The sequence below is a fragment of the Lontra canadensis genome, unplaced genomic scaffold (assembly GCF_010015895.1).
Source record: "Lontra canadensis isolate GAN:19392208 unplaced genomic scaffold, GSC_riverotter_1.0 scaffold16, whole genome shotgun sequence".
NCBI classification, from domain to species: Eukaryota; Metazoa; Chordata; class Mammalia; order Carnivora; family Mustelidae; genus Lontra; species Lontra canadensis.
This window is the reverse complement of record NW_022631010.1, coordinates 21597545-21624012: the sequence shown is the minus strand read 5'-3', so window position 1 is coordinate 21624012 and position 26468 is coordinate 21597545. Positions and strand designations below refer to the sequence as shown.

The 26468-nt window shown below is 42.6% G+C and overlaps 1 protein-coding gene across 4 annotated transcripts in view; it reads right to left on the bottom strand.

The window, feature by feature from the left end:
• CFAP61 (cilia and flagella associated protein 61) overlaps positions 1 to 26468 on the bottom strand; it is a 275799-nt gene that overhangs the window by 118302 nt on the left and 131029 nt on the right. The gene's annotated exons all lie outside the window — the stretch shown is intronic.

Genomic DNA, 26468 nt, shown 5'->3' with positions numbered 1-26468 from the left:
AGTATGAACTCTTTCCATTCTGCATCCATCACGCTACTTAACACAGTGCCTTGTGCACAGGGGCTCAGAAATATTTGTAAAATGACAATCTTAGTTGAATGACAAAACATGTTGGATGATAAAGGTTAGTCAATCTTGTAGATGATCTGAGGTCAGGGAGGACTCTTAGAAACAGAAAAAGTAATTGGTGATCATTTTAATGTCCATATTTGAAAAATGTTTCTGAGTTGATTTATTTGATTCACTTTCCTGCACAGGCTTCAGTGGAAGCAGTAAATGTACAGAGGAAGGTTTTACAAAGCGATGATGGGGTTCTCTCGAAGGAATGTTAGATCATGTCAGAAGACCATGGTTCTATTTTTAATTTATTAATTCAACACACATTTATATTTATTTGATGCTTACTCTGTGTCTGGAAGGACTACAGCTGACTTCTCATCAGAAACAATGGAGGCCACAAGACAGTGGAATGACAACCACACCAATGCACCCCACTCCGTTAAATTCTGATTACATTAGCATTAATTCATCCTACAGTTCAGACATCTTCAAATTCCAATAGACCAAGTTTATTTTGCATTTCTTAAAACCCTGAGTTACTAGGAGTTTGGGAGTCCAATGGTAAAGTTCAATGGTAAAGTCCTATTTAGAGCACCTTCTGCTACTTGAGGTAGCATGGGTATGGTCACATGTTTTGCCATTTACAAGGGAACATGTAAAATTTAGAGGATAAATCTCTTCTCTCTAGCTCTATCTAGCCTAGCAATATGGAGGTAGAAACAGTCTTGACCCAATGTAATATAATGTTTGGAGACTTTAGATTCTCCATAATTAATGCTGCTGATGCCTCTCAGCATGTTCCCACCTTTAATGAGGCACACTATGGATTGTGGAAGAGACAGAGCTTGCCTCCATCTTTAAGAGGGGACTCTGACTGATATAAATCAAGTCCCATAATCCCACCTTCCTTGCTCAATAATTGGCCCAGGATAGACACATGACCTGTGTTGGCCTAATCGGAGTGAAGTCCAGGACTTTCTTTTCCCCAAGTTTTTATTTAAATTCTAGTTAGTGAACATACACTGCGATGTTGGTGTCTGGAGTAGAATTCAGTGATTCATCACTCACATACAACACCCAATGCTCATTATATCACATGCCTTCCTTAATACCCATCCCCCATCTAGCCCATCTCCCACCCACTCCCCTCCATCACCCCTCGGTTTGTTCTCTGTCTTTAAGAGTCTCTTATGGTTTGTTTCCCTCTCTCTTTTTTCTCCCCCTCCTCCAATATGTTCATCTGTTTTGTTTCTTAAATTCCACATATGTGTAAAATCATATGATAGCTCTCTTTCTCTGATTGATTAATTTCACTTAGAATAGTACAGTCTAGCTCCATTCATGTTCTGGTGAACGGCAAGATTTCATTCTTTTTGATGGCTGCCTAATATTCCATTATATTACTATAGTATCCCATTATATATGTATATCACCTCTTCTTTATCCATTCATCAGTTGATGGACATTTGGGCCCTTTCCAGTTTGGCTTTTGATAATCCTGCTATAAACATCAGAGTGCAGGAACCCCTTTCAAATCTGTATTTTTGTATCCTTTGGGAAAATACCTAGTAGTGTAATTGCTGGATGATAGGGTAGTTTTATTTTTAACTTTTTGAGGGACTTTTATATTATGGTTGAAAAGAAAGACCTCTTATCTTCTAGAGAGTACTGGGGTATAGGTGGGAAGCCTGAAATAGTATAGTCATCACGCCACCAAGAAGGAAACCATCCTGGTTGAAGACTCAAGAGAACCACCGAGAAGTGGAATAGGAATTCCTTTCAAACTCTATCTGGAGCCCATGCTATCTTTGGAGTCTTCAGTTATATGAGCAACAAATACCGGTTAGCTATTGCCACAGTGGGACTGCATAACAAACTACCACAAAAGGCACTGGCTTAAAACAGTTGTCATTTGTTCTCACTCACACATCTCTGGGTCAGCTAGAAGTATGTTGTTGAAGGCTGGGTTCAGCTGGGTGTGGCTCCAACTTGGCCTCCATGTCTCTTACCTTTATTTTGATGAGAGATAGCTGGCGAATGTGCTTTTGGCAATGGTAGAGTGTAAAAAGTGAGAATTGGCAGTACATCTTCAGCCCGGCCATAGCAAGTCATGTGGCTGAGCCCACCACCCACAAGATGGGGAAGTAGACCTGCCTGTCATGAGAGGAAACTCAGAGGCACCCAGCAAGGGCACAGCCCAGGGAGGGACAAATAACTGGGGAGAAAGACGCAGCCCACCCCATTTCCTTGGTTGTTTAGGACAGTTTATTTCTTTTATATGCAACTGAAAATTCCTTAAGCGGACACATTTTCTAAATGACAATAATGGATGTATCATTTGGGTGAAAAAATGTCTGTTCTCCAAATAAATATCACTCTAACCTGCTCGATAAGAATTTCCCAAGACATGTCAAGGACGGATTTTTTGAGAAAAGTAGTTTATTCTGGTATCTGTGGGAGCCACCATGTACTGTGTGCTAATTAATTTCCAAGATGAGCAGGATGGCAGCCGATTCACTCTAGCCAGCCCTGGGTCTAGTGGTTTACAGTGAGGAAGACAGGAAACATAGATGTTGGTATGATGGCATCTGATCACAGGTCTAATTAACAGACTTAAAATGCCAGCATCTTAACAGAGGTCATTACTCCAAGATTCCTTCTGTAGGAGGTATGTTCAGACATTCCCCTCTGCTATCCAGAAGTGCACACAAAAAACACTGTAGCATGGGCAGTAATGAAATTCCCTGGTATAGAATTAGATCCCATTTATGAAACAGCTCCTGTATCAATGATACAAAGGCGGCTGGGGAACAGAACAGAATGGCTTCTGTTTCCCACACAATAGCTTTCAGGCCAACAGCTGCCAGGCCTCAGAAATCACCTTTCTAACTGCTGAATACACAAAGTGGCCTCGGGGTGTCAAGAGTTAGCCATCAGTACCAAGGATGGTTGGGTGTCTCGGGAGAGTGATCAGGAATCACAATGATTTTCAGTAAACCCATGTGTGCAGGCTTTAATTAAAAACCTATTCATCATCAGGTAGGATGAGGTGACCTGAAAAAAACACATTTTTCTTTTGTTGGGATAGATGGTTTTTAAATACCTTGAAAAAAATTCTTCCCAGCCTGGAAATGTCTTTCAGTGACAACTGCAAATGAAGGCTCCTTCAGCTGCTTTATAAAGGGATTATTTTGCCCATAAGCAGGAGTACAAGTCATTTTTGAAGGAAAGCAGAGTATTTCCTTCCTTTCTGTTCCTCCAGCTACAGGTTTTCTTCGGGGGTGCGGGGGGAGGGGGGAAACACCAGGTATGTAAGATTTTTTAAATCAAGTGAGCTCTTCCTTTTCTTCGTCTGAATATCTACCAAATATGTCCCACACATTGGAAGCCTAGTTTTTTTATTTTTGTTTTTTATTTCCTTAATAGTGAAGTAAAAAGAAAGCTTTCTTTGCTGACTCATATTTTATAAACAGAAATTAAATATGCCTTGTGGTAGTAAGTTATTTCAAAGATAAAAGAGATGAAATTCTGTAAGCCATTTAATTACATACCAAACCAGCGACAATATGGGGGAGAAAATAGATTCTTACCTCCATGTCTTGGGAAGACATTTATAATTCTTAGTTTTCTAATGACATCAAGTTAGCATTTTTAGATAAAAGGATACTTTTATTTTTTTCAGATGAATTTATTTATTTGAGAGAGAGCATGAGAGAGAGTGAGCAGGGGGAGGGGCAGAGAGAGAAAGAGAGGGAGAATCCTCAAGCAGGAGAAAGAACATGGAGCCTGACACAGGGCTTGATCTTATGACCCTGAGATCATGACCTGAGCCGAAATCAAGAGGTGGACATTTGACTGAGCCACCTGGGTGCCTCAGACAAAGGGATAATTTTAAATGTTGAGATCACCATGTCCCAGCGAGAAGGAATAAAACCATATCATGGCATGTAAGTAGACCTTCTAAGGCTAAAGGAAGTGTTCCTTGAAATTGACAATGAGTCTTCTAGTGAGTTTAAACTGACACCTTCCATTCAACCCCAGACAGGAGAAGAAAGAATATTATGGGATATCCCTGTTCGAAAATTCTAGAAAACTCTGGAGCTTGAGGTGGGGGAGGGAAATTACAACAAAGGTCAGGCTAAGGGGGATACTGAGTTGAGTTGAAAAAATGGAACAGAACAGAAATGGGCACAAGATTCAGCCCTCACCTATTCATCTGTAATTTCCTGTGAGCTTCTGAAACAGAAGACTTGGAAGTGAATGAGCCACTAGAGGAGGGTTTAGTTGCTTTCGTCAATTTAGTTGGTTTGTTCACTGCCCTTCACTTAGACTGTTTGCTTCCTGAGGTCAGGAACTACATCTTTGCTTTTTGAGGCGTTTGTTTCATTTGGGTTTTGTTTTGCTTATTTTATCTGAGTTATTCCTGCCATACATTTTTTGGAGATTTAATAAATGGCAAAAGAATTGATATATTAATTTTTTCATGAGCCCTTATTAAAGAGGGGTGACATAACTTCCACTGTTTCAAATTATTTCAGCTGGTTCTTAAATGAGCCAGTTGCTTAAATGAGCAAACAAATGATTTAGCTATAATTAGAACAACTTGTTATTAAATCGGATCTTTTTAGTAGAAATGATATTGATGTACACGGTCAGTTGAATTGATGCCCTGATTCACATATAGTTACCAAGAGACATTAAATGTACAGTTTTGTGTTTTATGCATGTTTATTAACTGTTTTGTGTTTATAAAAAATTGGTCAAAATATAATTTTCCCTGATACACACAGACCTTAGTTCAGTGTTTCCACATCTGATTTGGTTTCTCTTATGCACTTAGAATGAGATAGAATGAGTACAAAAGCATTATTGAAACTCAATTTCAGTAATAGATCCAAAATCAGAAGTTACTAAGATTACAAATAGGCCAATAAACTAGGAAACAATCAAAATAAATATAAATGATCCTACATAATAAATGCAAGGTTCATACTAAAATGGAACATGACAATATCTATGGTGATTCTTTTTCTAATGGTACCATTTCATTTGGGGGTTACCTTCAACCTCCAGGATCATTAGACTGGGCACCATTAGCCCAGTGGTAATGTTTGGGCTTCTTTTCTTAATTCTGCCACTGGTTGAAATTCTGAGCCTCTCTTCCTTAAATATCAGTTTCCTCAGGTGTAAAATGGAAGTAAATTACACAAACCTCTGCCTTCCTCAGCAGGCAAACATGGGAACTATTCATTAAACAACGTCTACAAATACTTTGAGCTTTTCAGGCAAAGATGTTACACAAGGTAAAATTGCACATCCTCTCTCCCGTCTGCAATATGAAAGGCAAATCTTCGAAAAACACATTTTAAAAGGGCAAAACAATGAGCTCAATTTTCAGCTCCACACCCATGTATATATATTTTTTCTCACAGAAAGCTTCCAAAGACTTCAAAGGGAGCTCTGTCCATGCAAGAAAATGGAAGATGGAGAGATTCAAAGCCATTAGGAATAGAATTTCTGAAATTCTTAATAAGCCCACTTTTGCTTTATAAATGTAATTTTTCCCTTATGCTTCTCCATTCTCTTTGCTTTTTGAGAGGCCTTCTGTTTCCCAATTGGATCAAAACAAATGACAGATTGATATCCGTGTTAGTTTCGAAGTCCCTAGTTCACAAGTTGAGCTCTTTGGGGCAAAGTATGATAATCCTTACCAAATAAAGAAGGGGTAGAGAGGTACAGACATGTAAAAGAGAACTAATAAGTTAGAGATCACTTCCACATTACAAGTGTTCAAGAGTCTGATAAGAACACCAAGGCCACTGTCCTGGGAAAGCAGGAGGAGGCCATGAAGAAGAGGCTGTGATTTTGATTCTCTTAAGTTTCCCAATACTTTTCGTAGCCCCAGCACTCCAGAAAAAATGTGAGCTGTTCAGCCTATGTTATCTGCTGAGGGCAATGATGAGCCAGGACACTTTCTGGCTTGCATTCATCACGTGAGAAGAGCATACCCCAAATTGTGCCACGTGGGCGGGGTGGGCTGTGGTTGCTACAGGATCTGCTCCAGGTACACTCTAGGTGCTCACAAAATAGTTGGGAGGTGAACGAAGCGCTCCTGTATTGCCTTGGCAGATTTATTAGTAACATATACCCACGAAGAATTGTTATTTCAAGAACCATATGCTTTTAATTCTTTTACATTTTCCCCATTATCCTGGGCAAATAGTTTAATAGATTTCTTGTGGCGTACTCCCACAGAGATTGAATCCTAGCAGAAAAAAGAAGATTCCTATATCAGTTAGGGTTGAGCTTGACTGCATACAACAGAAAACCCAGCTGAAACAGGATGGAAGATAATTTCTCTTTTATGCAAAGGAAATCTGGAAATAAGTATAGTCCAGAGTTATTGAAGCAGGTGCCAGAAACTTATCAAAGACCCAGACTTCTCCCTGCCTAATTCTCCATCCCAGTGTAAGGCTTCCATCCTCACAGATGGCCCAGGATGGCTGCTGGAGATCAGACGTTATATCCTCATTCCAGGTAGCAGAAAGAAGGGAGGAAGGAAAAAAAAAGGAGGCTTCCTCCCTTTACACAGCCTTCCCAGAATTCCCATTCCAACTATTTCTACCTCCATCTTGGTGGCCAACACTGAGTCACACAGTCAAGTCAAATGTAAGGAAGAGTGGGAAATAATCCTAATTGGGTGCATCGCTACCTTGAATAAAATTGAGGTTCCATTAGTAAGACTAAAGGGAGGAATGGCTATTGGGGGCAACTAGTGGTCTTTGCCATAGTTCCTGAAGCCACTATAATTCATTTAGTAAATTTATTCAACTTGCATTTTTCTTATATTTCTTTTATCTACTCCTCCTGTACTGATCCTGCAAACACTCTTTCTCCTCACTCGGATATTATCACTATTTTGCAAACATGATAAAAAGTTAAAATTGTGGCCACCCTCTGACCCTAACTTGTGACCATTATTATACACTTATATAGGGAAAAAAAAAAAGTGTTTGGGAAGTTGAGTTGAGTGATGTCACTGGATTTCATCAATTCTAGGAGGCGCATTTTTCTTACATGTTGGCATCCCTGAAATCAACCCCACAGTCAATATCATTTTAACCATTGCAGTCAGCTGGGCAGCAGCAGTGACACAATTCCTTTCCTGAGTGTGGGTGGCTTGGTCACGGCTAGTCATTGACTTCACTTCTGGAGAGTTCTCTATATATTATGCGTGCAACACATGTGGAGTTTAACTGCTACTGACAGTGTTTTCAGAAAGATTACAGCATGATTGGCATTAAAATGAACACTTGTTGTGTTCCCATAAAGGCTCAGAAACTGAACAGCAGGGTGCAAATTTGATATTAGTGAAGCAAATATTAGTCATTGGAGGAATAGCCTTAATTCCATATTTTCTTGCAATGCAACAATCAAATGCTTTATAGGAGCAAATAAAAGATGACAGATACCCACAAGTAGGTACCTGTGTTACATTTTGTTGCTAAGACACATGCAGAAGTTTTATTCGCATCACATAGGAAACAGTGCTATTGAAGGGAATGTAAATTGCTTCTCCTTTTGGAATAGGTGAAAGAAATTTCAAAGCAATAAGACTTACATGACTGATTCATATTCTATCCAGGACTCCCATTAAAACATTGTTTCATGGCTTAATTTGCCACTTTTTTTTCTTCCTGGTACATAAAATAAAGGTACACCTTATAAATGGTGGTGCCTTAGATTTGATACAGTGTTTAACTCACTTGTTTTTAATTAAGAAACCACCCTGAACAAGCCACTCATAAAAGCACTAAAAGTATGATTGCTTTGATGCATATATGAGCATTGGCAAGGGAGATCCCCTGTTGGCTTTTCAGAGACACAGATTCACTGATCCCCAATGTTGGACATGCTGGCACGTGTACCAAGATAACCTTGAATGGCTCCACGTCCCTCCCTTCCTACCACGAGGCAAGCATTTAGAAATGTCCTTGGAGCCTCTGCATCACACTAATTGAATCTTGCCTGGCATGTTTCTAGCTACTCGGCACTCCACGTATCATCTTCAGTACAGTGTCATGCACAAACGGAAGAAATGACTTCTCTAGTGAGAACTTTCAGGGAAAAGCAAATCCATGGCAGGGAAATGGTTTGTGGGATCAACGACCTGACTTTGTATTTTTCTCAAAGGACAAATTACTAATACATTATACATGTAGCTCCTGAAAAACTTCCTTGCTGCTTAATCATTCTCAATTTCTATATCCCCATGAAAGACCTGTGTGTGAGCAAATGAAATGAAGTTATGGTTTCAAAAGTTTTGCAAACATTCAAATTCAAAAGTGATGGAAGACACTCTTCCTGTTAAACTATGCCCTTCTGAAAAGATGGCATTCTCCTACAGGTATCTGAAAATAAAAATGGTTCTTCAGGCATGAAATGAAAAATGCATGTATGTATGTGTTTACAACATAGAATTTGACTCTGAATGTCTTAATAATTATGTAAGGAGTGAGAGAAATATATGAAGTAATCTGTGATAAGTATACTTTGAGATTTTTGTTAATCTCAAAAAAGAAATAAGAAGAAGCAGCTATGTCATTGGTTATTTGCCTTGTCTAAAACAGTAAGAGTAAGGTTTATAGAGAATGTATGGTGTATCATCTGTCTGAATACTGTTTTAAAGAAATAGGCTTTCAGGTCATCCTTCTCTTTCCATCCCACATCATAAAGGGTGGGACATGTGGTTTATCAGGGATGTCCAAACAGTTGAAATGCTTGACAGTATTTTGCATTTAATATCCTAGAAGTAGACTGGAATCTGCCTATATTTCTATAGAAACAACAACAAATACATAGCAGAGAGCTACAATGTCACAGTGTCTTGTCCCCAGTCAGAGAAGTACCTGGAAAAAGTGTGAATGAAATCAATATTCTAGCAACAAAGCCAGTCTAACTTGTTGGAAAAGGCAGTTGGATATGTGAGATGATTCTCGCCTCGGGGCATCAGGATAAACCCATTCAGTACCCTGATGCCAGAAATTCTGCCATCAAAACTTTAACATAGAGCTTAATGCAACAATGTCAACTCAACAAATACATCTTGAGCATCTACCATGTGCCAAACATTGGTCTATGTGCTGAGCTAAGAATGAAGCATGGTTCCCATCTTTAATTAGCAGTACGTCAGGTGACAGACCTATAAACAAGTAAAACACAGTACATAAAATGCAGTGATAAGGGGATTGTGTCAGGAACCTATTGCTATGTAACAAACCAATCCAAAATTTAGTGGATCAAAAGAACACACATTCCTTTAGTTCATGATACTGAGGGTTGGTAGCAAAGGCTTTGCAGAACTAGGCAATTCTGGAAACAGCTGATGTTTGGGTAGTCTGGGATGGCAAGGAAGTCTTTCTGGAGAAAGTGCCAACTGAGCTGGATTTAGAAGGATCAATAAATGTTCAGATGGACAAGGGAGAGAACTTTCTGGATGAGAGGGAAAAGCCAGGAAAAAAAAAAAAAAGCCAGGTCTGGAAGGGTGACACCTCCCACTGAAATACAGATCAGTCTTTATAAATGCATTTTCAGAGGCTGTCCTGAGAAGGCAGAATGGTTCTGTCTGGGCAATCCAGGAGGCAAGGAGGACACCGAAGGCGAGGGAGAGGAGGAGCAGAGGTCAAGAGAGAAGGCTGGGAGAGAAAACCCACAACCAGCTGTGTTGATGCTGCCATCTCCCACCTCTGGGCACAGAATAAGATGAGAACTTTCCATTCTCCTAGGGGAGAGGCTGTTTGCTCAGGTCACATACGTGACTATTTGCACTGCCGGTTTAACCTCTGATTCATTTGTTAGGAAAATGACAACCATGGAGGAAAAGAAGTAATTTTCCTGAGCACCTCTGTCCAACTGAGTGCTATTCCCAGATACAGCTTTTCAGTAGCACTGTCTCCCTACTATTTATTTTCACCCCTGGTGATTTTCAACATGCTTGCTTGTCCTGGGAGCAAGCTAAAATGCCTGACTCTCTTTTTCATTTGGAAGGTGTGCCTTCAAGCACACTTTCAGTCTTTCAATTAGGCTCATTATTCCTGTTGACTTCCAATTGTACCTCTGTTTGTCTGAAGGAATTAAGTCTATCTCTTTCAACTCAATGCAAACAATGGTTTGTATTCTTTTTCACATGATTTAAAAACTCTGCACACCAAAAGTTTCCCTGGGCTTTTTTGTGAGAGCAACGCACAATGATTGTTTGGAGAGAAGAAGCCTTTCTGCAAATTCCTATGGAGAATGCTAAGGCTAAAAACAAAGTTCAAAGGAATTTGGTCAGAATCAATGGGTTCAAGAGGAAGGAAGACAACAAACCGGCTTCTTTTGAAATTGAAAAGAAGGGAGCTAAGCAGAAACCGCCACAGGAAGAAACTGACAAACAATAAATGGGAGTGGCCACTACCCAATTAACACAGAGATCCATTTTAATCAAACACGGGAGGCTAATTTCAGTCATTCAGATGCTTCACATTGGAGCAGGGAAAGTCAAGGTCTTGATCCCACTGCTAATTCTTATGAACAGATGAGCCCATTGCATGGAAGAAATCAGTTCAGAAAATTTTCACTTTCCTTCTTCTCCTCATTCTTTGAATCAATTCCTAATGATTTTGAACACTTTTTAGAAATGCTAATTCCATGCTTTCAACAGAACTTTTCCAAAATTAGCATTTAAATATCTGAAATTACAACACACACACACACACACACACACACACACACCACCACCACCACCACCACCAACACCACCTCAACCACCACCACCAACAACAATCCTGCTATAATTAATTAGTACAAAAGGCCTTGCCATGCCTGGAAGAGAAGCTGGCTTGCCACTGATGTGGGAACCACCTATGGGATGGCAGGTGTGAATTCAGGGTGCTTGAGACCCCACACGCACAAAATCAAGCAGGAGTCCTCAGGAGAAGGTTCCCCTTTGCTTCACCTTGTTCTATATTCAAACACAAAACTATTTTCAGAGAGAAATCCCCTAAAATCCCTCTTGGTGGGATGGAAGGGAATAGGCAAGCATATTGCCCTGTCTTTACACCTGTGCACCGCTGACATCATGCTTCAGTGCAAAGACAGGCCCGCCCTTTTAATTTCTCACATGCACGTCAGCGGTAAACAGTCCCAGCGTTCGTGTTAATGACACCATCTGGCGCCTCCCATAACTGTGTAGCGTTCGGCTTCCAAACAAGATGTAATGGCAGCAACACATGAAACCCACTGACATTTACAGTAAGGAAATTTATTATCAGTCATCGGTTTGGTATAAATGTGTTTGCATGACTGCTGGGGCTATAAAATCATCACCTTTGCCAGGCAAGCGAAGGTGCAATAAATAATGGATTTTAAGCCATGCATGTACTACCAAATCATTAAACATTTATCACACGGGCACAATAGCATCTTCAGCAACAGTTACCACTTGAAAAATTAATGCCACTTTGGAGGGTTAAGTGAAAACCACTTAGTCTAAGCTTTAATGATTTTTAACAGGGTTTGGTATAAAATACAAGGATTTTTTTCATTTTGAATTTTTAGCTGAATATGATATATATGTAAATACCTCTTCTATGACAATTTTCTCATGAGGAATCACCACCCGATGCTCTTTTGTTAAAAAAAAAAAAAGACTCAAAAATATAAGCTGAAATGTTTCTTGAAAGAAATCATTGTTAAAACCTTTTCGAAACTAGAAATGACACAAGAAAGGTTCTTTAGGAATAGATGGCATTCTTCCTTTTAAAATCCTTGATGGATTAGTCAGTATGGCTGCAATTAAATCATTTTAACTTTGAATTAAGGAAATAAGTAAGTATTAAGTCAAAAACCCACCAAATCCCCTGAGAAATCTAGCCACATTTGTCCCTATTACTTACTCCTTTAAAATACTCTTTGAATCAATTCCTAATGATACTCGCACCTAATGATTTTCTCTTATATATTTGTTCATTGGGAATCCATGGCTTAAAAAGAAATCCACAGAAGTAATAATTCAAAATACAACTAGACTGGAGGATGGTTATTTGCTTTATGGAGAATTTATCAAAGAAAACTCTTCAAAGCAACAGAGAGGAACCTAGGTGGGAACTAGTTTTTTATTTTCTTCCTGATCACAGAACAGTGGAGGTGGGAAGTCAGTGACTGCCCCTATACAAGCCTCCCGGAATGGGAGGTCAACCAGCAAGCCAGGCCTGGCCGGAGCCATTGTGCCCAAGAGGCTCCATCACGGGATGCAATGAGGAGGAGAGGTTGTTAAACCACCACCATCTTAATACGTGAAATGCTCACCTAGCAAGAGGAAACACAGACAGCTTTACGTTTGGTGCATGGCACTGTTTTTAAAAACATAGCTTTAGGGGTGCCTGGGTGGCTCAGTGGGTTAAGCCTCTGCCTTCGGCTCAGGTCGTGATCTCAGGGTCCTAGGATCAAGCTCCGCATCGGGCTCTCTGCTCAGCAGGGAGCCTGCTCCCCCCCGCCGCCCCCGCCTGCCTCTCTGCCTACTTGTGATCTCTGTCGGTCAAATAAATAAATAAAATCTTTAAAAAAACAAACAAACAGAGCTTTAGGCAGAAGTCAAGAAATGACTGAATTAGAGATTTCTAGCTCAGCTGTGAGTGAGGCTTAGCTCCTTGGTGAGAGTTATTCTGCAGTTTTTATGGGCCCCCAGCTCTGGGATTTCCCTTCCCTTCCCATGCACACACTTCCACACACCCGGAACAGGGAGCAGGGGAGAGAGCCCTGGGAGGTTTATCCCTGGAAGGAGGGCAAGATGGTCTGCACAGCACATCAGGAGGCCTGCTCCTGATCTTGAATCAATGGAAGGAAATGTGGAGATTTCAATGCCTTCATTTCCATTAGGGACTATCATCTAAATGGGTCAGGGGTCGCCCCTCTTTGTGTGCCTTAGAACTGAAATCTAAGGTCTGGTCAAGGTGAGGGCTTCCTTAATTGTTGGGGAGAATTCCTATAGGGAGCATCCATCCTCTGGAGAGCAGGAGTGGCGAGATCCCTGCAATGCCCCCACGAATACACACATGTGCACCCCTCTGCTAGTCCCAAGTCACGGAGGGAGAGCATCTGAGCCCAGCCTGAGCAGACAGAGGAGTTGGTGGTCACATCTCTGCATCGCTGTCCATAAATACCAGGGAGCCATCATGGTTTTCATCCATTACATTATACAACGACTCGCATGACTAACTCAGTGGGATTGGGCAGAAGTTAGGCCAATCCACTGGGATTGTTGTACTATCATGAAATAACACGTATTGCTTGAGCCTTGACATTAAAAGTACCAAGCAGGGGAATTCTTCTAAAGCGGTTTCTCTATCCAATATCCTGTGTGAGGGCCACACACCCTGGCCTGGTCCTTCCATCTGTTACTAATTAATTTAAATATTTCCTAGAGTTCTAGCTGTCATATTATGTGTTCTGGAAATGACTATCAGGGCTCTCCCAGTGGTAGAGAATCAATGAATAATACCAAGAAGACCTTGCTCATTTCTTTCAAAGTTATGTCAGCTCCCTGATACTTTATTAATCACTCTGTGTGTGTTCATGTGTGTGTGTTAGAGAGAGAGAGAGACAGACATACATAGAGAGAGCATGTGAGAGCACACTATGGCAAAAACAGCTCTCCTGTGGGTGTGATACAAGCTGACAGCCTGAATGCAACTGTGAAATGAAAAAACAGTTAACAATGAAGGAAGAGAAACAAAAAGCAATTCAACAGATGCATGTCATTTTTACTCTTCAGTGTGGATCGGTTTTTCTTGTTAATTATATCACCTATTCTTTCCTTATATTGATAATTACATAATTACATGAAACAGATGGGTGACAGAATGCACCCAGATGGCGAGAACGTAAACAGGCTTACAAATTGCTTATTCTTGAGCATATTATAAAGAATTATTTAATAATACATAGATTTCTATACTCTACACATCTGTCAAGGAAAGCCTTCAAAATGGCAGTTACTTTGTCATTTTTTCTTAAGCAGATACAATGCCCTCCCCAGGAATTCCTAGGAGGCCAACTGCCATCTAGGGAAAATATTTAACCTTTTCCAATCATTTGGATACCTGAAATTCTGAACTCTTATCTGAGTTGGGTTGTTTTTTGTTTTTTGTTTTTTTATCCTTTATTAAAAAAACAGAAGTCACTGCTTCAAGGGGCATTACAACTCCACACAGCTCTGGTAGTGCTTTGAGTAAGCTATGGGAGGTTAACAAGAAAAGGAAGGTTTAAGTACAAAATTTGAAATGTTTAACAGCATCTGTTGGGCTTGTGGCATGCAATTCATTTAAAATAACTGTGAAGGGCACCTGGGTGACTCTTTCTGTTGAGCCTAGGGCTTGGGCTTAGGTCATGATCTCAGGGTCCTGGGATCAAGCCACATGTCGGGCTCTCTGCTCGGCAGGGAGACTGCTTCCCCCCCCCTCTCTGCCTGCCTCTCTGCCTACTTGTGATCTCTCTCTCTGTGTCAAATAAAAAAATAACATCTTAAAAAAATAAACAACTGAGGGGCACCTGGGTGGCTCAGTGGGTTAAAGCCTCTACCTTCGGCTCAGGTCATGGTCTCATGGTCCTGGGATCGAGCCCCACATCGGGTTCTCTCTGCTCAGCAGGGAGCCTGCTTCCCCCTCTCTCTCTGCCTGCCTCTCTACTTGTGATCTCTCTCTGTCAAATAAATAAATAAAATCTTATAAAAAAAAAAAAAGAAAAATAAACAACTGAAATCGGGATGCCTGGGTGGCTCAGTCGGTTAAGCGGCTGCCTTCAGCTCAGGTCATGATCCCACCATCCTGGGATTTGAGTCCCACATCAGGCTCCTTGCTCAGCAGGGAGCCTGCTTCTCCCTCAGCCTCTGCCTGCCACTCTGCCTGCATGTGCTCTCTCTCTTTCTCTCTCTGTGACAAACAAACAAATAAACAAATAATCTTAAAAAAAAAAATAACTGAAATCAAAGGCAAAGCTTCAGTGCTGTCATTGGGTGTGTCCCCATGGGAGTGTGCCCAGGTGGAGGAGGCCCTCACGTGCAGGCAAGGGGAAGGCCCTGGGACCGCCTAGGTTTCAGACAGGTTTGAAGAAGGGAAATCAGCTCCTTCTTCCTGGCCCCCACACCACCCCTCTACCCCTCAGGTCAGGTCTTTGCTTAAATGACCTTTACCAGAGCGGTTTTCCTAAGCCCACTCCCCCATCTCTCATCTTCCATCCCCTCAAAGGCTTTCTTTTTTTAATTTGCAGAGAAATATAATGAAACCAATTGAACAGTTTCGTTCAATTATTTAATGTTTTTCTATGTTTTATTTTGCAAAAGATGATATTCAGAGCCTTTTTTTTTTTTTTTTAATTCCCTCTAACACTGGGGCACCTGGGTAGCTGTCGGTTAAGCATCTGCCTTCATCTCAGGTCATGCAAGGTCCCAGGGTCCTGGGATTGAGTCCCGAATCGTGCTCCCTCCTCAGCGGGGAGCCTGCTTCTCTCTCTGCCTGCCACTTCCCCTGCCTATACTCTCATGCTGTCTCATGCTCTCTCTCTTCTGGCAAATAAATAGTCTTTACAAAAAGTTTCCCTCTAACACCAGCATAACTATTTTTGTTTGTATGTATTTCTTTCCTGCTTTTCTTATATGCATGTATATTTTTATACAGTTGAAATAAACCCCTAATTAATGCATTTGGATACTTAGGGCCTGGACATCCTTTTGGAATTTGGGCTTGGTGGGCTGTCCTCCAGTGGGGCAGGTCACCAGAAGGCAAGCCACTCATATCCTGTCTCACTTCATGCCCAACGGAACCTGGATCTCAGCCTGGCTGCCCTGAGAGGATCCAAGGGTTCCTGGGCCCTAGGCAGCATCCTCCAGAACAGCCCCTGCACAGCAAAACACTAGAGAGAGGGGAGATGGTAGGAAAATCCCCATGAAGAATAGAGTCAGGTGCCTACACCTGACAAGACAAAAGGGGTGTCAAACCAAGGTCATGGACAGGGCACTGGGCATAGAGTTGTATCTAGCTACCCAAACGCCTTCAGAGTCTGGTATTTACCCCTGCCTTTAGAGTGAATCAGATCACACAGGTGTGTATCTGTCTGCGTGTCTATCCCCCTATTGATGACACAAAAGGAGGGGTGAGCTGTTAGAAGTCACATGGCCCAGGGGGCCACTAGTTGGGGTCCTACCAACACAGAGTGATTCCAGACCCAGTGTGTACAGAGGGAGGCTGCCTAGTAAACTAATTAAAATAGTGGCCAATTATATATACTTCCATGGGACACTATCAGACATCATTTATGACCAGCTCACAAATTACAACTTGTGATAGAAAATGCCTGGGGGTGCCTGGGTGGCTCAGTTGGTTAAGCATCTGACTCTTGATTTCAGCTCAGGTCTTGATCTCAGGGTTGTGAGTTCAAGTCCCCTGTTGGGCTCCATGCTGGGTGTGGAGCGGAGAGAAAGAGAAAGAAAGAGAGAGAGAAAGGAAGGGAGGGAAGGAGGGAGGGAGGAAGGAAGGAGAAGCGAAGGGAAGAAAAGGCAAAAGAAAAGAAAAGAAAGTGCGGGGTTCAATTTTTAAAATTAACAATCACCTCTGGTTTCACTGGAGCACCGTACTGAGGGTCAGTGAATGGAGGTGACAACGGGGACAGTTTCGGCCAGAGGAGCTTCACCAGGGTGATGGGAGAGCACTGTCCCAGACTGGCTCCCTAGCAGCGTGGCTCCTTTCGGTTAAACGCATAAACTGCCATAAAAACCTTGATTATAACGACTACCATGGTGATCATTTCAACGCACAGAATTATATTACAAAAACAGAACAAACAAAAGCTGGGACACAACTGAAGGGTGCGAGAAGTAGGAGCAAGGGTATAGGATGTAATTTACGTTTATTACCAGGGGTTTCAACCTCCGGAACTGCTGGGGCCTGCCCGTGCTGTTGTCGACTCGTGTCTGAGATCTCCAACAAGTAGCAATAAAAAACCTTTACGGCTCCCACGCTCCCTCCATACCTATTTATTCTATCTCTCTCTTTTTTTTTCTCCTGTTTTTAAGCTGCCCTTTTTGTTTTCTTTCTTGCTTATTAAGTTGGTTACCATGGAGATCGTGACATCAGTAATCTTGACTCAGCTTAATGGTCTGGAGGCAACAGACTGGATAATGGTTTTTATTTTCCCTTAAAGAGCTTTGACCCCAGAGAAAGGCGGCAGTGTGAGGATGGAAGACAGAGGACTTGGAGCCACCCCTGGGATGGGGGCAACGTGCCGGGACCAGGCACAGGGGGGATCCCCGGGGCTGAGGCAGCAGGGGCCAGGCCAGAGCAGGCAGGAAGGTAGCCAGCACTTTGGCTTGCAAGGCCCACTTACTCTCTTGCCTCCAACTGGGGCAAATGTCACTTTCCCTTCAGAGTTGGTGAGTGTGTAAATGAGGACAATTGAACTCAGAAGGCTTTATGAAAATTACTAAATTGTAGAAAACTTCAAATCCACCTGAGCTCCATGGGAGTGTATGTATGGGAATGTATGACCTCTCTAGGTTCCTGGCTGGCTTGTCTGTTTCCCTAGTCTTTCGCATCTTACAAGAAAGTGTATCTTACTTTTTAAAACAAGAATTTACTTATTTTTAAAATCATTTTACTTATTGTCATCTGGACAAGCATACTCTTTAATTCCTATCCCCTATTTCTCCCCTTCCCCAACCCATTTCTCCTCTGGTAACCATCAGTTTGTTCTTTGTAGTTAAGACTCTGGGTCTTGGTTTACCTCTCTCTCTCTCTTCTCTTTTTTTCCTTTTTAAAGTAGAATTTATTAACAAGATACAACATCTAAAAGCTTTCATGAAAAGATCTAAAAGTTGGATTTATAATATGTGCATCCATGGACACAAAATCGCTTCATAATGAATGGAGCTATGTTTTTCTAATTCCTCCATTGGCCAGAGGGAGTGAGCCAGCCCCACAGGGGCCTTCTTGGTCTGCAATCTGTGTGTATATTATTGTTATCATCATGGAGGAGTACTACTTAATATTAACAGATGTATTTCATTCCTGTCCCTGTTGACTCATGCCTTCTCCTGACATCTTCAGGCAGCAGTCAGGGGACACCAGCCATTGGACAGATAGCCGCAGAAGAGTGAGTAGGTCAGTTCTTTTCAAAACTCATGGCAGATTGAGAGAAGATTTTTGAGTCTCAGAAAAGCCTGACTTTTGAGTATCAGAAGTCAGAGTTGATGCCTCACTTCTTAAATGATAGATTTCAAAAGAACACATGATAATGTGATAACAAAGTCTGTTGTCCCAATACTAGAAGAGGGAGGAAAATAAGAGGGAAAGAGAGACAAGTATAGAACAGGCCTCTCCTTCCCTCTGGTTAAAGGCATGAAAGTGGAAGACAGGGACAGGATCCTCACAGAGCTTCTGGAGAACGTGGGAATATGGGAGCAGAGCAATCTGTGCCTCACAGGGATGCCCCTGCCACCTGTTCCGAGAAAGGGGGAGATGGTTGAGGGTGGTGTCAGGGCAAGAAAGAAGATGAGGCTGGTCATGAGCTTCCCAAAGCCCAGAGTGGGGTCGGAGGGAGAGAGTCAGAGAGGGAAGCATAGCGGGTGAAAGAAAGAGAGGGCGGGGTGTTGGGGGAGAAGGATATATATTGAGAAATACAGACAGGAAGATCACACTCCAGTCAACACCCTGCCTGACTCGAACAGTTCTCAAGGCCTTGAAGAGAATGTCCCCACTGTAAGTAGTTAAGGGCCAGCTGGGGACCTGGATGACAAAATAAGGGATGTGTTAGGACAAGCTGAAGTTCTGAGCACCACACCATGGCTCCCCAACCCCTCCATGCCTTCGTGATGCCAAGATGCTTCATGGGCTCTCGAGAACTGTAATGTCTTCCTCACTGGGAAAAAAAAAAAAAAAAGAGGGAAAATTCCTGAATGGACTCATTTAAACGTTAAATGGTAAAATTTACTTGGAACTGATGGAGATTACTTCTCCCTTCAGGTGGAGTTGAGACTCCATGGAGGGATTCAGTGGAGCCCAAGAAAAATGGGAAAATGGAACACTGCCATATTGTAGACCTCATTATCTGACTCGAAACATTTATATCTGAAAATAAAAACGGGCTTCCTGCATGCTGGTGGTTTACTTAGACAAAGCAAGCCCATTGCAAAGAGAAATGATCTTTTCAAAGTAGGGAATCATAACTTTCATTTTCCTAAATTCTAAAACTTGATGTTTTTTGATTCCAGAAAGAGTAGCTTTACCTTTGACATAGCAAAACAGTTTCCAGGAATTTGCTGAAAGGACATAATGATGAATATCCTCAAAAATAACAAGTATGGACACGGCAGCATTGTTCATAATGATATAATTTGGATAAAGACTGAAATGACCAACATTAGGGAATTGGCTAGCAACACCAGTGGTGAATCTTGGGATCTGGCACCAGGATGCTGCCGTCCCAAAGCCTGCGCCTAGCAGCTGTCTGGCCTCGGGTAAATTATGTCACACAGGACATCAGAGGCTGAAGACAATGGATGCTACATTCCAAAGAAACTCCTCTTCTGAAGAATGTCAAAGCAGGTGGACAAGTACTGGTTAAATGACTTTTAAAGCCGTCACTCACAATAAGAATATAAAAGGGTAAGAAAAATAGATATAAGAGAAGATTCTTCTGGAGATTTCCTCAGTGAGCTACAATGATCTGCTTTGGGTCAGATGCCACCCTACCCCCAAAGAGGAGACATGGGGATGGCTTTGTCTTTCACTTTAAGTCTTAAGAAAAGGGCATGGGGGCCCTCAGCAACCCTCACATGAGCTCCCACAGTTAGTGGACCAAGTGGACTGCTACATGATTTCTGCCCGAGAGATCTGAAGGGCACGTTAGGTCGGTGGCTGCTGCTGGGCAACGAAGGGAAGGTGGCCTGCAGCGGCCATCTGTTGACAGGTGTGGACTTTTATCGGAGGTTTTTCCTAGGGGGCCACCTTGAGGGGAGATTAAGACTCAGGCTGCAGAGCTAGAGGGTTCTTTTTTTTTTTTTTTTTTTAAGATTTTATTTATTTATTTGACAGACAGAGATCACAAGTAGGCAGAGAGGCAGGCAGAGAGAGGGGGAAGCAGGCTCCCCGCAGAGCAGAGAGCCAGATGTGGGGCTTGATCCCAGGACCCTGAGATCATGACCTGAGCCGAAGGCCGAGGCTTAACCCACTGAGCCATTCAGGTGCCCCAGAGCTAGAGGGTTCTTACCTGCATGAGGATGGGGGTGGGAGGTCCCCAGTGACAGGAATCTCTGAGGAAACCAAGCACCCACCATGAGGAGTCCGGCCCACAGAGCAGGAGCCATCCGATGACAACAGCAGTCACGGAAGGAATCCACCCCCCCACCGCCGCCCCTCTTCCCTGCCCTGCCCCCCCCCCCCGCCCCCGTTACACAAGGACCAGGAATATAGCTAAATAACAAGAAACTAACAGGATTAAAGAAAAACACCCCGAGGTGTAATAAGCTAAAGAGATGCTAAATAAGTGGGGGCTTGGTGAGTTAGAGAGAAAAGGGCCTCTCTGTCCTCCTTCCCCAGCTACGGGCTTCCGCAGGGGGAGCAGGAACTCTAATCTTCAGAGGAAAGTGGAGTTTTGATTATTACAGGAAATGAAACTGGACATTTCGTGGAATGAAGATGAGGTTTTGTGATTTGGAGGGGTGACCCATGCAACTTTTGTTACTTAAAACTGACCAAAAAGTCACAGGCCTTGCCTACTTCTTTCTGCCTGGGTATGGGGCGGGGGTGGGAGGGCTGGGGGGGTGGGGGGTAGGGCAGGAAACCCGGCCACAGAGAGCACATTTACAGAGCGGCAGAAGGCAGAAATCAAGCGGCTTCGTCATTAGTCCCACAAGTCCTGCTGAGCTTAATGCTCTGCTACACAACTGAACCTCTCCTCACCTCTTTGCTCCCCCGCAAATCGGGGACAATGACACCCCGACTTCTGTTGAGTCCATCCGTGCATGTATCTGACACAGAGCCCAGCACAGGAAATACTCAGGGACGGTGAGGGGGTCGTTCATCACAGGGCAAGTGCAACCACTAAAGGGACATTCTGGAATACTTCGTAACATGCAAAGACATTCACGATATATTCAGTGGAAAAGTGTGTTTCAAAACGCCGTATTTGATCGCCATGTATTTTTTTTTTTCCCACAGAAAATAATCTCACAGTAAAAACACCAAAATATTAACAAAGGTAACCTAGCGAGAGAGGATTGCAGATTGTAGGGATTTTCTTTCTATTGATTTTTGCTAAAATTTCTACTATAAATATGGACTGCTTTTGTAACGGCCTATTTTTTTTTTTTTTTAAATCAAGAGGAAAAGAAGTAACTTCCTGAGTCAGAGTCAGCATCTGCAGGGCTAATTGTCCCCTTTGTCATTTTATATCCCCAGCTATTTAAAAATACACAAAGCAAAGCCTCCTGTTGGTGCTGCCTTGCCTTTTCCTCCCTGAAGGCGGATTGTGAAGAAGCCACTTAGCTGTGAAGGCCAGTTCCTGCCCCGGGGAGCCAGGTCCACCCAGGAGCCCGCCTTGGCTGGGGCCCTCCAGAGCAAGAGCAGACAGCTGATGTATCCCGAGGCGCTTCTGGACCTCTGTGGTATTCATTACTCTGGCTCTGCAGGGAACAGAATGTATTTTTTTTTTTTTTCTTCCTACCGGGTTGCGGCAAGAACCCGATCAGCATCCAGGAAAGCCCCAGGATTCTCTGTCTCTCTCTCTCTCTCTCTCTCTCTTTTTTTTTTTTTTCCTGTTCGGAGCTGTTTTAAAAGCGGTAACACTAGGAAAGGTGGACTCAAACAAAGGATAGGCTGGTGTTTAAAAACCAGAAAGTTCTCCATTTCTCTCTTGTGGTTTGGATGGGCTTTTTTTTTTTTTTTCCTCCTGCTGCTGGAGCTCTTCCAACTGTGCATGGAAGCCTACAGAAGACTGATGAGCCAGAGAGGGTAAGGCAAGCAAGATAAGATCAGGAGAGATCAGATTTTAGAAAAAATTCTGCTTTCGGAATGACTGAAGCTAGTATTGTCGGTGTACAGTCAACCAGGAATGATGCTCTCCAGGAGTGGTGGAGAAACCCCGCTTCTGAACTGAAAGAAGAGTTAGGTACACTGCCTGGCCATGGCCTTGAGTGGACCAGCACTTGGCCACTTATTAGCAGGAATGCTGGGTCTCACCCAAGAATGAGAGAGTGCAAAATGGTGCAGTCACTGGGGTAAACAGTTTGGAAGATCCTCAAAATGTTGAACATAGAGTTACCATATGAACAAGCAATCTTACTCCTAGGTATACACACCCAGGAGAAACAAAAACATATAGCCACATAAAAACCTGTGCAGGAATGTTCGTTGCAACGTGATGGAAACGACTCAAATGTCCATTGACTGACGAGTGGATAAATAAAATGTAAAATGTAGCCAATACATATAATAGAGTATTCTTCAGCAATAAAAAGGAATCAAGTAGGGGCGCCTGGGTGGCTCAGTGGTTAAGCCTCTGCCTTCAGCTCAGGTCATGATCTCAGGGTCCTGGGATTGAGTCCCGCATCAGGCTTCCTGCTCAGCAGGGGTCTGCTTCTCCCTCTCCTTCTGTGTTCCCTTGCTCTCTCAATCTCTCTCTCCCAAGTAAATAAATAAAATCTTAAAGAAAAGGAATCAAGTACTGATACACACAAGAAAATGGATGAACCTTATAAACATGCTAAGTGAATGCAGACAGTCCCAAAATGCCACATCGTATAACGCTACTTCTACAAAATGTCCACAGTAGGCAGATTCATGGAAACAGAAAATAAATCAGTAGTTGCCTAGGGCTGGGGAAAGGGGTGGGTAGGGAGTAGCTACTAAGGGCTTTCTTTCCTGGAGTGACAAAAAAAGTTCTAAAATTAGATGGTATTGTTTGCCCAACTGTGTAATATACTAAAAACTAATAAATTTCATAATTTAATGGGTGAATTGTATGGCATATAACTTATGTCTCAATAAAGCTGTTAAAGAGAAAGGGAGGGAGGAAGGCACAGAGAGAGGGAGAGAGAGACAGTGATTGTCCTATGATATCTATCCTAGAAAATGAGGATAAGACGTAGGATTGATTTTTGATGATGTTGAGATTGTTAAGAAGTAACTTTACTTTTCACAGTGTCTTAGCTTATCACACCCCGAAGATCTCATTCTGGCATTCGATCACAGGTCAATTTCTAAACAATGTCCAGGCTTGTCAATTATGCCACTAGAGCATATCCTATCCATCCCTGGCCTACCACACAAACCTTCAGTCACTTTCCCAGGCCATTTCTTCTAGCACTTTCTAAGAACACTGTGAAGCCCCATGTAGCACAGAACTGAATATCAAGAAATTTATAACACGACATAACCTATGTATGGGATCCCAATTTTTTCCTCCTTTCCCAGCAGCTGCCACTATCATTTCAAAAGGTTTGCAACAATAAGCTAGAGAGAGAAGTACCAATAGCCTGATCAGCAGGTGTCTAAAAATTGACCCTGGCACACCAGCCTGGCCCTGTGCATCTGTTCCTTCCCAGGCGAGCCCCGGCCAGGGTCAGGCTGGCCCGGAATCAGAATCAAGAATGAAGGACTCAGCCAAGAGGAAAATCCAAACCTCTCTGGGGGAAAGACAGTTATCTGTGGGTCACCTTTTGATTAAGGATCTGGTGCCAGAGATCTGGGAGATCCCAAAAGGTCTTCTGTCAAGCCATCTTCTTTTTCTGTAGTTTTGATCTTCCTACAATGACTTGTGATAGCAGCACTTTTGCTTTTTAGATAAGAGAATATATATATCATGATGGTTGAAGGAAGGGTTCTGGCAGCAGACCGTCCAGATCTGAAGTTATGCCAATGAATTAGTCTTTGGACAAGGCATTTACCCTCCTTCCCTGCAAGCCTGTTTTCTTTAGGTACCCTGAGGAGGGGAGTAGCCGTGACTCTTTACACGTGCTGATGTGAGTGTCAAATGGGATGATTCATGGCAAGCCTTCAGTAAGGCTGTTGGGAGAAATTGCTGCTGTTGCGATTTTTCTATAAATTTAAAAGGAAGGAATTATGAGAATAATGAGAATAAATCACTGATGGCACATGAGTCATACTGCTGTATACATGTATACTGCATATAATACTAAACTAGATAGTGTTCAGAAAACTGGAATGAAATGACCACAGAACTTGTACTGTTTGAAGGAGAAAAAAAAAGAGCTCATGAAGGAACGTCTATAAAGTATCCTAAGAATGTCAGAGAAAAGGGTTCATCATAAATTGGAGCAAACACACTTCCTATAGGTAGTGCAAATGGCTGAGAAATGGCTTGAAAAAGCACCCTTGACTCATGGACGTGATTTAAAGTGCGTTAATTTCATTTCAAGATCCTATCACCATGGTCACACTGAGAGGATCAGGGCATATATGATGTTGAAAAACAAGCGTACGTATTTCTAGTAACCTCTATCGAGGAGAAGCCAAAGGGCTGATTTCAAAATACACCACACACTCTGACCACAACTACAACCAGTGGAGTCTAACCATGGGCAGCCAAAGTTCCCAAGTTTAAAGAAGGGGTTGGGGGACAATCAAGCTGGGGAAAATTTAGCAGGTGCTGGGAGAATAATGCAATTTCCTAGGGCAGCAGATGCACAAGTGAAACAGTATCCAGTAACAGTCCATCAGATGGTAATTACCACTGGACTGGGGAAGAACAGCCGAGATGAAAAGGGACAATTCAAAGGGTAACTGAATGCCAGTCAGTGACATCTTCTTGAGAGATCACATACCAGGAAAAAGCCGGCCAGCACTTAGCTCTGAGAAGGGGGGGGGGGTTTAAATAAACCGTCATTTTCCTTTGTAGAAGGACAAAGGGAACATGGAGGCCTCAAAGAATTCATTAGTTAAGACTTTAAAAGACCATCACTAATCAACCACCCACCACAAATAATAACCACAGGCATCGATTGCCCTGAAAATGAGATTCCTGCATCGTCTGAAAGATAATAGCTTGGTTTGGTCCCAAAAATATGGGGGGGAAGAAAAGAAAGAGAGATGAGTTCACACTGTAATTCTATGGATCCCATAAACCAAGATGAAGGGCAAAAGACACCGAAATGGATGATGAGGAGCATGTATGAGACTGAAGTGAGCATAGGAGCTGTTTCAGCTCAAAGCAGATTTTCTGGTATTTCATATCATAAATAAGACTCATTTGAAATGAAACAGTGTGTCAGAACAAACGCATTCCCCACCAAGTGATGGTGGAGACCCGGTGTGGATCCTCCCCCTGAGTTTGGCTCTCAACACCGGGGCCAGTGTGGCCCTCTCCCATCCCTGGTTCGACCAGCCACAACAGTCCCCACATTATCATGGGCACCAGTCTGTGAACTTCCAGAGGGCAGGGGTCACAGTTATCTCTGAATGCCTATGTGGGAGCAGGAAAGGAAAGAAAATAGAACCATCCCAAAGTCAGAGTGGCTCAAACTGCTCCACAGTCTTTCATTAATATGGCCATTCAATTAATTCAGCCACATTTTGAGTATTTCCCTGACCATGGTTTTCATGCATGTGGACCATGCGCTGATTCATCACAAAAAAAAAAAAAAAAAAAAAAAAAAATCCGTCCCAATAAGTCTCACAGTGTGAGGCCAAGATGGACAATTCAAGCTGAGAAATGAGTTTTCCAAGCCTGGCCCATGTGGTTATGGTCTTGGTCAGGAAAAAAGCCTTCTCTCTTATCCGTGGATCTACACTGGTTGACTGTGGAGATATTATGATGAATCCTTGAGACCTGCCTCTGTAATATGTGATGAAAATCATTTATGTGTTTTCCAGGTCCTTTCTTAAGACCCGATATGGGGCAGGCAGTCAATTAATACAACAATAGGGAAGGTATTATGGCAGAGACACCTATCATCCAAACCAGGCAGAAACCACCAGGGCCTTGGGGTGGGTGGGGACATATTTCCCTGCCAACAGTGATGAATTTCAATCACTGCTCGCTTGTGCCAGATTCAAATTGGCAACCCACCGAGATGAAACACTCTCTATCCCATTACTCATGCCTGGAGTGATCTGTTCCCTTGAAGACTGGCTTCCTACGTGAAAGCAAGGGAATGGATGGTCACTCTGAGATGGTTTAAGTAGGATAAAAGGTATGAAAGGCAAGTGCCCAGCCAGGGAAATGTGCAGACATGGTGAAGGAGCCATATAACCTCCATCTGCTAGGGGGTACAGCAAACTTGAAGGGAAAATAAAAGGAGTTCATTTAGTAATGACACTCAAGTTCACTAAGTTCAATGGCTGTAACACTATTGCTCTCCT